This window comes from Diceros bicornis, chromosome 27 (genome assembly GCF_020826845.1).
Source record: "Diceros bicornis minor isolate mBicDic1 chromosome 27, mDicBic1.mat.cur, whole genome shotgun sequence".
Taxonomy (NCBI): Eukaryota; Metazoa; Chordata; class Mammalia; order Perissodactyla; family Rhinocerotidae; genus Diceros; species Diceros bicornis.
Window position 1 is genome coordinate 10,902,396 of NC_080766.1, and position 13,780 is coordinate 10,916,175.

The window sequence follows — 13,780 nt, forward strand, 5'->3', positions numbered from 1 at the left end:
CAGCAAGGAAGATCTTATAGCACCAATCCTGGTAGCTGAAGGTATCTGCCTATTTAGATCGTCTTAGCCCCACTTGGGTTATTGAAAGGAAAATGGTGATTGACAGACCTTTGAAGTAAGTCACAACCAGAGGAAATAATTCCCCAGGAGTCATCTGAACATACATCTAGAATTAAAAATAAATGATATTGTGATCCTCATGTTGACTCAGACCTTAGTTAAAAATCATGCTTTTTTTTTTTATTTCTAGTAATTAGTATTTAAACTAGTTAGCATCACCCTTAATACCACATTTCCCACCCCTTCTTAACGTCTTCCCTACGTTCTACTCATGCCTACCTTTGGATCTGGTCACTCCCCTAAGCCAAGGGTCATGCCCACTTGAGCATTTATTTTTTCGCCCCGTGATTTCCCGTGGTTGTATCCCTGCCATTGTATACTGAGGATATGCCCCTGGTTTCTTCGGATTCCTAGGTCTATATCCCAGTTCCTGATTTCTGGTCCTTGAACCTAAGCCAATCTTTGGGCCTAGAGGACTCTGAATGTCTACACTTTTAGTTTCAATCTCTTCCCATCCACCCTTTCCACTCACTAAAAACTATTATTCTATCTCAGATGCAAATCTCAAACTCACATCCTTGTCTTTATACTCTTAGATTAGAAACCCTAACATGGACACTGGCTCAGACCTCCAGCTTCCTGTTTAAACCCTAAGTCAGAGCAGCATGTGGTCAACTCATCCTATCACTTTGTAAGTCTGATATTAGTTTACAAAGTGTGACTTAGAATACTTCTGTTTTTTCCTTGAGGGTTTTAGACCACCAGTTTCAGATCTCGAAGAGACATCCTAACGGCATCTCACCCAAACTCTAGAGAGATAATGCCTGAAACCTCAAACATGGTGAGTATTCATGACTGTCTAGCCCACTTCCATGATGGCATAATATCAAGCTATAATTCAGTCAGGCTGCTAACGAGGGGACAATAATAAGTGAAAGAAAATGGGAACAAGTGCCTTCACATACATCTATAACATTTCAATCGGCGTCCCTTTTCTAGCAAAGGCTTTGCTTAGATTCTAAGGCATCTGAACTTCTACCGTCATATTTCCAAAGCTAGCGCTCACATCATCTCATTACTAGTAGTAGTAGAAGTAGATTCTCAAAGCGATGTGTCTCACAGGCTTCTAACTCTATTCCAAACCTGCTTCTAGTCTCCAACTATCTCTAGACACAAAACACGTCAGTGACACGGCCTGCCTTTGAGGGTCTCATATGGTAGAAAACAAATAATCAGATTACAGTGACACATATGTAAATACAAGGCACAGAGGACATAAAAAGTCCAGAGTGACACCATCTCAGATAAGTACAGCCTCACAAAGGAAGAAAGTGAATCTTGAAAAATGATGCAGGCAAAAAGGGTACAAGCTCTTCCCAAGAAGAGAGGAAAATAGGGTCAAAAGCACATGTAGTGGGAAAATGCTTTCTCTCCAAAAATACAAATTTTACTTTTGCAAGGAAAATACTAATTGGGAAGTTGGAGCATGGAAGGGGGGCAGGTAAGGGTAGAAGTGAAAGGATAGAGAAGCAAATATGACATCCATTTGTTCATTCCCTGTATTCCATAAAAATAGTGTTCTTAAATGCACTAAGTCATATAAACCTATAGCAACTATGAACTTCATTTGATTTACTTTTGATACTTTCAAAAGTTCATACATTTTAGCAAGTTTAGTTGGTCCTGTCTATATCATAGGCTGAAAAATAATTAGGTCTACATCTATGGTCTTATAAACAATTTATATGGTTGAATCTTCTCTTTTACATTCAAGGGGGAATTGAAAAAAAAAGAAAAAGAAAATTCAGGATGATAATGAACCACTTTTTTCCCTCAGCAATAAAGTTAAACTACCTGAGTCATTTCAACAATATTTACCAATTTTCTTTATTTATCAAGTAGAGCACCAGCCAAGCCTTCTAGTGATTACGGCTTTAATGAATTATTTTGATTGCTTATTTCAGAAAGGCTTCCTGTTTTACATTAAATCCTCCTCAATTATTGAAATGCAGATTTAAATTCTCTAACACAGACTTGTGGATTTTCCTCAAATCATCCTTACGGTTTTCTAATAGTATGTCTTTATCTAACAGAAGAATACCTGCCTTGCCTCCACATAATTATATAAACCGCTCAAGTAAATTTAAAATTACTCTCTTCTAGTTAAATTACATATTCCAAAATTTTAACTGAAAAATCAGCTGTGAGAACACCCATCTTTGTTATCAGTAACACTTTATTTTTCAAATACTGTTTAAAAGTTATCATTGCTAGTGAGAAATATAGTCTGGCTTCTCAGAATTCAACAAGACCCATAACAAATATTCAAACATGATCATCAGTTCAGCAAGCAGTTATTAAGTGCAGGATCCTGTAAACAGAAATGTGTTCTTTCTAAATAACTTTTTTTTTGTGATATAAAAGGCATTCTTCTGATTATGGGTGTTTACTTTAGAAAATTTAAGAGACAGTAAATAAGAGTGTAAACATCACCTATAATCTCACACCAGTGATATAATTTTTAATATTTTGATGTCTGTATTCCCATTCCATTTTTCCATACACATGCATTTATAAGTATATGTATTCAATCTTACAAATAAAACTGGAGTCAAGTTTAAAGTATAGTTTTACATTTTGCTTTTTTGTCACTTAATATCATATCCTAAGACTGTAGAGGAGTCAAGAGCAAGCCTCTTGTGCCTGAAAAAGACCACTCCCAACTCCCAGCAGGTGTCAAGAGTGGCCCTTAACATTTAGACACTCAAAGACATACCACCACCTCCTCAGACTTACCAGCCTCCCTCTGCCAGTTCAACAGAGAGTTCAAGGCCTTCAGAATAAGACCGCCTCTAGCCTGGCTTCCATGCTATCTTCTGCAGAAGTAAAAAACAGTCTTGGTCACCCTCCTCTTCTGCCCCTTCCTCCCTCACGGCCTTACCATCATTGTTTGCCTTGAGACCACTAGGTCTAATCCCATTACGTCCTTTTTTTCCTTTTTATATTTGCTACCAAAGAAGACTCTCAGGTCACCCCCATCTTCTTCCTTCTATTCTCCATATAACTCTGTATATCCTCTGTTCTCTTCCCAACTCCTACCACTCCCTCACTTATAAAACCTCCCCACTGTACCCTTGGGAACTCACCATCCATCAGCAGCAAAATCCTCTATAATCTCAATGTGTTCTCTGAACACTTCCTACCCCTTCATTCCTGTAACAAGGACCAGGAGCTCCGCTGAACACACAGCTTTCTCTGCAGCCCCCTCTAGTGGTCGCTATTTTATGGCCCACAGCCTTCCTAGCACAGGGCCTGAACACAGGGAAGGATCCTTCCTTATTCCCATTCTCATCTTCACACTCTTCTTCTCACCTTAGAAATTCCCGGTTTTGAATATTGTATCATTAGGCTATAATAACCTTTACTTCTTTCTCGGAGTTATCAACTGACCTCCTCACTTATGGATAATTTTAACTACCTCTACCTGTATTACTATCTTCATTTTTGGTGATTTCAATATCGAGGTAGATAATGTCTCCAACACCCTAGCCTTTTGGCTCCTTTTGATTGATCTCTCCCCTTCCCCACCCCACCCCCAACCTTTACCACTCATTCCCCTGGGCATATCTTGCCCTTGTCACTACTCATCATGTGAACCTGTAATCTCAGTTTCAAGAATCCCCTTCTTTAACATTACTTCCTAAATTTCCAACTCAGTGTCTCCATTATTCCAGTACCTACAATGCTTAAATCCTCCGATCTACTAATCCTACCTCATTTTCACTGTCTCTCATTCACCTCAAATCCTTTCTTTCTACTTTACTTGGGTAATTTCCACAGCTGATCCTAATAAACAAAGGAGATTATAAACAATTCTTTGCTTATACCTTCAGATCTCTTAGCTCTCTCTCAGTGTGTGATATTCATTTGATAAAGCCCCGATACTCTGCCTACTCTGCACCTGCATTTTTGCAACTGACTGTCGTTCAAGAAAAATGCACAACCATACCAGTTGGTCTCATTTTAGATTCATGCCTACAAATATTAAGAGGTCTCCCATTACTTCTTAACAATCACAATGTATGTCTGAAGTTCATTCATTCTTGATTCTGGTAGATACTCTTGACTCTTCTAAGTATCTTCTTTTCCATCTTCATTTTCAATATTACCCACTGAGAAGACTTAAGTGAGCAGAAGACAACTTCTACAAGACACCAGATCAATTCACCTATTCATATGCTCTGCCTTTCCTCATATTATAGCAATTAAATGTCACTGCTTAAGGCCAACCCCTCACTTGTGCACTAGATTGCATTCTCTTGCCTATCTAAGGACATTGTTCCAAAGACGCTACTTTTCTCCTGCATCGTAAGTGTTTCCTTCTCCACTAGATCATTCCATCAGCTAATATGCCTATTGCTTTTATCTCATCTTCAAAACAAAACGATAATTATTCTAATCACATTTGCCTCCTGCTACTGCTTCATTCCTCTTCTTCCCTTTATAGTAGAACATCTCAAAATGTGTTACTTCCAATTCCTCCCTTACCATTCTCTCTTAAACCCACTGCATTTAAGATTTCGCTCCACTATTCCACTAAAATTGTTATTGGCAGGACCTCAATGAATTTTAGGTTGCTAAATCCATGAGCTAATTCTCAGGACACATTTATTTGATCCATTAGCAGAATGAACACAGAAGATTACTTTCTTTTCCTTGAAATACTTTATTCACTTGGTTTCTATGACTCACATTTTCCTTCTACCTTTTAGGCTGTTTCTCCTCCATCTCACTTACTGGTTCTTTTTCATCTCCCTTACCTCTTAATAATGAAATCCCTAGATTGTTTCACTTTTTTGGTGATCATATCATATTTCATGGTTTTAAATTTTGTCTACACTCTAATAATTCCCAAATTTTTTCACCAGCTCAGACTTTCTCCATGAACTCTTGATTCATACATCCAATTGCATAGCACCACCTCCATGTCTAACAGTCCAGTCAAATTTAACATGCTGAGTCTGATTTCCTGAAGGGTATAGCATACAGTTATGAACCTGATTGCCTCATTCAAATCCTGACTTCACCTTTCAACAGCTCTGTGAAATTGGCAAGGTACTTAAATTTTCTGTGCCTTAGTTTCTTTATTGCCAGACTGGGGATATTACTACCCACTTCACAATACTGTTGAATAACATGTTCCAGCAGAAATTTAATTGTTTGTTGTTTTAAGAGAAATCCATTCTTTATAGTAATTAGAAGATATGCTTATCTCCCTGGTTACTAAGAGATTTTGGCTGGCATGTACTTGGACTTTATAGAATTCCTTTTCAAGGCCCACTAGATGACCATGTAGATTTCCTTATTGGAAGTACATGTGTAACGAAGACTTACATTCATAGATGTCCTAATAGAAGTCAACCTTGTATTGCTTGGATAATCTTCACTTTATTATGCCATATAATTTTTAAAATGTAACTTTTAATTTACTTTTGTGGTATTTGGTTGTATATACTTATATTCACAATTAAAAGTTGGATTGTTCTACAATTTCTATTTCTGTGTCTTATCAAACTTTGGTACACGGATTATGCTAGCTTCATAAAATGAATTGTAAAACTCTTTTTTTTCCCCTCCAAGATATTTGAGAAGTATCTGTTCCTTTAACCATTTGAAAGAGTTTGCCCATTAAACCACTGTTGTCCAGAGAACTTCTTGTGGGTAATTATTGGAGGTCGGGTTCATCTGACTGGTTTTTATTGTTTTTGTTGTTTGTTTGTTTCTTCTGCTGGCCTTTGCTCATGATTTCTTGATGTGTATATGTTTTGTGATTACGATCTCATGTTCTTTGGAACTCAAGCAATAAGACTTCTTATTGGCCTATTTTTGAAATGCAATTTTCCAGAAGGAAAATTGTGTTTGCTTCTGCCAATTACCATGGCCATTACCAACCCAGAATCTCTTTAAATTAGATTCTTTGCTAAGGCATTTCAAATCACACCAGTTGTATGAATTGTCCTCACACTAGCATGAGGGTAGGCTTGTGTTTATAAACTTTTAAGGGTGATTTTAATTTTCCTTCCAGCTGGAATCAAGGTTGAGAGAGCCAGGTTTCCTTGATGAGCCTTCTGCCTATCAGCTACCAGCTCACTCCTGAGGTTTCCTGTATGATTTCCTCCTTTGGAGAGAAAGCCACCAAAACAGAAGCTCAAATTCTACCAGGATTCGACAGATATACTTACAGCAAAAAATAGCAATGGTACAATTAGTGTAAATTACAGCAAACCTTGCCATAGCATACCTTTTTTTATTTTGTTTACAAAGCTGACACCAGGTTTTGTATTACTGTGAGTCTTTCTGAGTATTCTAATGAGAAGGTGGTAGACGGCATATTTGTCGTGGCACATCTGCTAAAATGTTCATTTACCCTGCAGATATTTATTCCCATACATTTAATGCATGCCATGGGTCAGTTTTGGATTTCTTTTAATCTCCCACAATGATGAAATCAGCCAGAGTTGTTATAATCTGTTTCAGGAATCCTCCAAAAACATCTACATATTTAGTGACTTGCTAGAAAGACTCACAGGACTCAGGCATATAGTTGTACTAATGGCTAATACTCATTATGAAGACATAGTAAAGATCACAATCAGATTAGAAAGAGAAGATAACATCAAATGAAGACAGGTGAAGACAAGGAGGAATCCACGGGATTCCATTATATCTTCTCGCTCCCGTGAAAGGTCACACACAGCACGCTCTGCTTTTAGCAGAAAAAAAAAGCAGCAACATATGTGTAATGTTTCCACCATAGGAAACCTATTTGAAACCTATTTAGTGGTTTTATTGGGGGCTGATCACATAGGCATTCTCTGCCTAACAACTATCAAAATCCCAGATGCACAGAAGGAAAGCAGATGTCATTATAAAATACATGGTTTGTATAGTCTAGACCCAGGAAAATCACCTTATCAGTTAGGGAATGTTTCAGAAGTCAAGTTTCCAGACACCAGCCAACGGCCAACCTTGCAAACAGGCCCTCTAAAGAGAGCAGCCTCAGGTCTGCTGTGTTAACTTTTTTTCGCACATAACATGCCAAGTGTTTTGGTGTGTTATGTGCACTTTGACACTCTAGTCTTTTGATTTTGATTCATTTTCATTGTTGCTACCAACAAAGAATTAATGAGAATCAATTATGATTGGTTGGTGATCATAAAACTTATTTATGACTAAAATATATATTTTAAAATAAACTTGTTTTGATTTAGCTAACAAAACAAAATTGTATTAACGATTTATCTACTCCAGTAATTGCTGTTTTCATTTTTTCAGTAAAATACTGAGAAATCCAACTTGCTGTTTCCAAGTTCTATAGTCTACATATTATTATTCTGAGTTAACACTTAACTCTTTTTAATCAAGTTACTGCATTAGATGACCCAGTATTTTTTTAAATTAAATAATATTATTATAAGTTACCTGAAGAAAAAATTATATCATGGATGGACTTGAAAAGAGAAAAAAAAAAATTCAGTGATCCATGGCAGAATCCATTTTGTAAAACTTCCAAAGCCTGAAATTCACAAATGTCAGTACAGGGTAATAACCGCTCTTTATTCATCAAGTGTCTTCTCTACACGTTTTGTTAAAGGAACAATTATCCACTCAGAGTTTTAACAGAGCACTGGAAACTACTCGCCTGGGAGAGTAAAACTTGATCTCACATGGCTTTTGGATGTATCGTGAGATAGTAGACACACTGTAATGAATGACATGCAAACACTCTACTACAGGACTGGTGACATTTCAAGATTCTTCATAAAAACTGAAAATAGAATAGATAATCACAATTTGAATGAACTTTATTATAATTAAATCTGTTGGAAAATTAGAAGAAAATTTCTTATTTAGTGTGAGGAGAACCAAGTTCATCTGAGGTGACGCGTTTTTGCAGACTCTCAGGAAGCAAGTCTGTTTTATCCTTCCTCTCACAAACACTGTGCTTTGGCTGTATGATAATTCATGAAAGGAGAAAACAAGAACAGAATTTTCAAGTCAAATAAGATTTTCTCTTTGAATTATGAAATTATAATTGGCCAATCTCCAGCAGCTGCCTCTTAGAATTTGTATTTTGCAAATGTTAATATGCCCCAACTTAGCAATAAACGTGAACATTAGGTGGAAATCTTTTGTGTTGTTTTGTTTTATCAAGGCACACATAGAATCCTTGCTTTTACAGTATATTGTTGTCATTCTCTGAACTAATAGTCTATGCCATATGGTACATGGTAAGCATTCTTCTGCTACTAGTCTTTGAACCAGTCAGTTAACGATTAGTTCAAATATCAAAAACCAGTTCTTATAAAACAGGGAGTTTCATGGAAAAGATGACACTATTTAAAACACGTATGTCCTGTGTGGGTTTATTTTACCTAAGGTTTATTTTTTTCTAGTCTGATAAGTACACGTTTGGATCAGAACCACTCAAAAACATAGACAGTGAGAATGCTGCTGTGTTTATTTCTTTTTTTACTGTAGTGATCATTCCCACAATTGGAACCCAGAAGTAATTATTTTTCTCTAAGCCTTTCTGCAATATCGGCTAAACTACCATCATAAAATATTATTTCGACCATAACGAGGCTCTCCAGAAAATGCCTACAATAAAAGCATTCATTTACAAAACACAAAAATAAAATCAATTTTCTTCCAAGTATGCGCTTACTTAAAAATTAAGAAAAAATAAACTTTATAAGGGACATTCCACGTATTTAAAAGGATCATGACATTGCATTTATGAACTGAATGAAAGCAGAATGTAGAAATTAGATCAGGTTTCCTTTTTGAATTAACATCCTAATTTCTACCTGGAGTAGCTAACTAAATTTGGCACCATGGACACTTTCCTCACTATTCAAAACTTTCAACTGTATTTAAAACAGATCACATCTACCTCCTCTGCATCAACATACTAACTAGTCAATGGAAATTGAAACACAACCGAAATAGACACTTTATACTGCTGCCAAGGGGAGAAGGTTCAGAGCAAAAGATGTAATTAAAAGTATGACTAAGCAGACAGAGTCACACTGAAGAAACTTCTCACAAAGCAGAGCAAAAAAATGCAAAAAGCAAGCAAGTGTGCCCCAAATATGATCTTGCCATCTCTGACTGCATCATTTGAGCTCTAGAATCTCAGTTTTCTGGTATAGGACCCAGTTGCTATAGAAACTTACAACTGGGAGCTAAATAAAGTAATTTCTATGCTAGTGTTGGTGTCTCTAACTTCAGCACCTGATGCTAACCAAATTGTGCTCAATAAACAAATTTAAACTTTAAAAGCCTGCAATGCAATCACAATGCTTTCTATACAACTGATTAATCTCAATTGATCTTGGCTCAGAGCACAAGAACATAAGAAATCTCAGAAACAGAAAAAGACTACTTAAGGACAATATGCCTGCATCCTTTGTTTTTCTTATCTGATTTCCTCCTTTATCCCCAAACCTCTATCCTGTCTTAGGTTTAAAATAAAAAGTCAGCGGGCTCCCTCTTCAACTCATCGATAATCCTGCCGTCGCTGACCCCTTTTAGACAATTTATTCTATATTAAACCACTCCCTCTTGCCTCCCCCTTTTCATTTATCCTGCTCTGAACCTGAAGAACAAAGAGATCAGGCAGCCCAATGAATACTTAGTCCTTAATCCTCCCTGCTGGGCCTGGTACTGCTGCACATTTGATTATAAGATTATTCACTTTTTGGCAAGAAATCAAAACCCTGAAGTAGCCCCTTGATGCCCCTGTTTGTGTGGGCATACCCATTATGTCACAAAGCAGTGTGTTTGGCTTTAGTAATGCTGTTTTATTAAGAGAAATGAGACCGCAGGGTCTACATATATATGTTTGCATCTTTCTCCAGCATCACTTTAGAAAGAAACAATGTTGGCATACACTGTAGATAAACCCTTTGTTCTTCTCCAGTGGGCCCACACATTCCAGGTGAATGTCACTGCAAGGACTTAGAGTATAAAAAATCATCTGAATGTCTGTCATCATTAAGGCACATGAATGTCTTGCTGCAAGCATCAAATACATATATTTGCAAATTTGTTTATTCTTATCAGAGATTTATAGTGATAAGAATTTGAGAGTGCACTTTTATCTGTTAAAATATTGTGTTTATTTCACATTTTTTAAAGGTTTTCGCTTCAGTCCCAATGTTCATTTCCGAGGCTTCGATGAGTCTATGATCTGGGATCTGAAAGCCAAGAACAGCCCAGGGCAGAGTATTTGACACTAATAGGAAAGGTGTGTTGCCTAATTATAGAAAAAATAGGTCAGATGGCATAATTTTCCAGAACTAATCATTTATATTTCTACCAATCAGCTTTATGAAGGAAGAAAGAGCAAGCAACTTCATCCAACTTCCATAAAATTGAGTATTTCTTTTTAATTCTTTACTTTGAAATGAAGATGCAATTTTTAGGAGGTAATATTTCCTTCTAATTATCAAGATACTCACAAACACTAGGGGGGAATTTGAAACATCAAAAGACGAACTAATAATATGACCTCACCACGCTCTCCTAAACCGCCCCCCCCCCCCCCCGGGCTCCTCTGGATTCTACCTGCTCCCTTGGCTTTCGTCCAATGAGCTTTTAAATGCAGAGAGGAAATGCTGTGGAGTTAAACCAGAGGATTGACCTGCTACCACCTCTCGGTGTTTGGCCAAAATTCAGAACACCACATGGAATAGTTTTCAGTTGCGAAAAGACACCCATGAGAATAACAGAAATATATTAGGTGAACTGTCGGATGCACGGTGCTGCCTGTACACCAAAGCAAAAACATCCTGCGAGAGAGACGAGCTGTGTCAGAAACAGTCTGCTAACAATCGTCAACTGGGATTGTTGAATAGCGTTTGAATGCACTGGGCAGAGTTTGGGAGCAGGTGACTTCCAAGAAGGATGGGGAAATGAAATTTTGTTAGCTATGGTAATAGAGAACGGAATTTGGTAACCCTCTCTCTCTTTTTTTTTTTCCCCTATGTTTGAGAGACTTTATTTCATTTTTCTCTGCATGGAAAACCTCAATTCTCACTATTGGCATAGATATAAATAAAATTTATGACTCTATCCTCACAAAATGCAGAGCACTTAATAGGCAATTTGTAAATATTTGTTTTATAAAGGAAGGAAAGGAAGAAGGAAGCAAATGAGGGAAGAAGAAAGGAGGCAGAATCAACCCTGAATTAACTCCCTGAGAAAAAGAGCTGGGAGCAGCAGGGAGTTAGGGCGAGGCTGCGGTGGGGTATCAGCATGCTCACATGTTAGCCTCGAGCCGGCTCTGGCCAGGTGGTCAGTCAGCATCGCTAGCAGAATTTGGCGTTCGAGCCAAGCAGCTGCAAAGCGGAAATGGCCCAGCAGCTTTGTAGAAACAGAGGTACGGGCCATTTTATGGCTCCAGGCTCCCAGCCAATCGCGACAGGAGAAGCTGAGGACACCTGCCTGTGCCCGTGATGGAAAGAGCAGAGCTGGTCTACCATGCAGAGCGCCAAGCAGGAAAGACCACATTCCAGGGAGTCAAGAAGTCCCCCAAGGTAAAGAGGGGAAACATCATCTGGTAAGTGTGGCACACTTTGGAGAAAAGACCGACAAGAATGAATGAGACTTTGGGGGCAATCTGACCCCCACAACTTTTCTAGTGATGTTTCACACAGTGACTTGTGACACAGCAGGGACTCAACAATAGGTCTGCTGATTCTGAGCCCAAAGCTCTTTCACAACCACTAGTTCAAGGCGAATAATTCCCATTTTGTCAAGCTTGCTTCACTCAGTAGCCAGGGCAAGGCTTGTTCCTAGGTATACCACAGCTATCAAAATAATCTTCAGTTTTCTCTTCCATTAAAATAATCTCCAGAATGCTTTGCCTAAATAAATATGGAAAAAAATAGAAATTGCCATAAAGACAGTTTTCCCATTTTAGCATTCATAATGTTATAACTATGTATTGGGCACAATTCAAGAATTATACGGACTTTGCTCTCTGGATTATTTTGTATAACGAGAAATTACAATTATGGTTATGATACTGCGATGTGGTCCAGAAGTTTAACCCTATAATTTCATTTGCCACCAATTTATTTCCAGCCTTTAAATCTGTATGATAATATTTTATTTACCTAAATCTAGGGATTTGGGGCTAGGGCTATTTAATATGTCTTGGTAAATCTTTTAAATTCTCATTTGGATTGCAGGTGTTTGAAGGACCCTATTTAATACACAGCATCTACAAGATGTGGACTAATGAAGGGGCTAGATGAGAAGTCAAGTGAATGAACAAGCCAGGGCCAGGATTAAAAATAAGATCTAGGGCCGGCCCCGTGGCTTAGCGGTTAAGTGCGCGCGCTCCGCTGCTGGCGGCCCGGGTTCGGATCCCAGGCGCGCACCGACACACCGCTTCTCTGGCCATGCTGAGGCCGCGTCCCACATACAGCAGCTAGAAGGATGTGCAGCTATGACATACAACTATCTACTGGGGCTTTGGGGGGAAAATAAATAAATAAAATAAAATCTTTAAAAAAAAAAAATAAAAATAAAATCTAATCTTTTTTTTATTGAGATGTAATTGACGAGTAACATTATATTAGTTTCAGGTGTATGACATAATGAATCGATATATGTATATATTGGAAAATGATCACCAAAATAAGTCTAGTTAATATCCATCACACACATAGTTACAATATTTTTCTTGTGATGAGAACTTTTAAGATCTACTCTCTTAGCAACTTTCAAACATGCAATTCAGTATTATTAACTATAGTCACTATGCTATACATTACATCCCCAAGACTTATTTATTTTATAACTAGAAGTTTGTGCCTTTGACCCTCTTCACCCATTTTGCCCACACCTTCCCCCACAACCCCTCTGGTAATCACCAATCTGTTCTCCGTATCTGTAAGTTCAGTTTTTGTTTTTGTTTTAGATTCCACATGTAAGTGAGATCATACGATATTTGTCTTTCTATGTCTGACTTATTTCACTTAGCATAATGCCCTCGAGGTCCATCCATGTTGTCACAAATGGCAGGATTTCCTTCTTTTTTATGGCTGAATAATATTCCATTATATATATGTATACACATATATATACCATATCTTCTTTATCCATTCATCCATCAATGGATACTTAGGTTGTTTCCATATCTTAGCTTATGGAAATATTACTGCAATGAACTTGGAGGTGCAAATATCTTTTCAAATTAGTGTTTTCATTTCCTTTGGGTAAATACCTGAAAGTAGAATTGCTGGTGGTACTATCATATGGTAGTTCTATTTTTAATTTCTGAGGAAACTTCATACTATTTTCCATAGTGGTTGCACCAATTTCCATCCCCACCAACAATGCACAAAGGTTCTCTTTTCTCCACATACTCAGCAACAGTTGTTATTTCTTGTCTTTTTCATACCAGCCATTCTAACAAGTGTGAGGTGATATCTCATTGTTGTTTTGATTTGCATTTTCCTGATGATAGTGATGTTGAGTATCTTTTCACGTAACTGTTGGCAATTTGAATATCTTCTTTGGAAAAATGTCTGTTCAGTTTTTCTGCTCACTTTTTACTCAAATTGTTTGGGTTTTTTTCTATTAAGTTGTATGAGTTCATTACGTATTTTGGATAAACTTTCTTATATGCATTTACATATAATAT

At 37.4% G+C, this 13,780-nt stretch overlaps 1 long non-coding RNA gene across 1 annotated transcript; it reads left to right on the top strand.

Moving 5' to 3' along the window:
• The first annotated feature begins 816 nt into the window (after positions 1–816).
• Positions 817–12,664, top strand: LOC131393000 (uncharacterized). Its single transcript, XR_009215824.1, has 3 exons — positions 817–901; positions 10,264–10,372; positions 12,321–12,664. It is a non-coding gene; the product is annotated as an uncharacterized LOC131393000 (long non-coding RNA).
• The last annotated feature ends 1,116 nt before the right edge of the window (positions 12,665–13,780 follow it).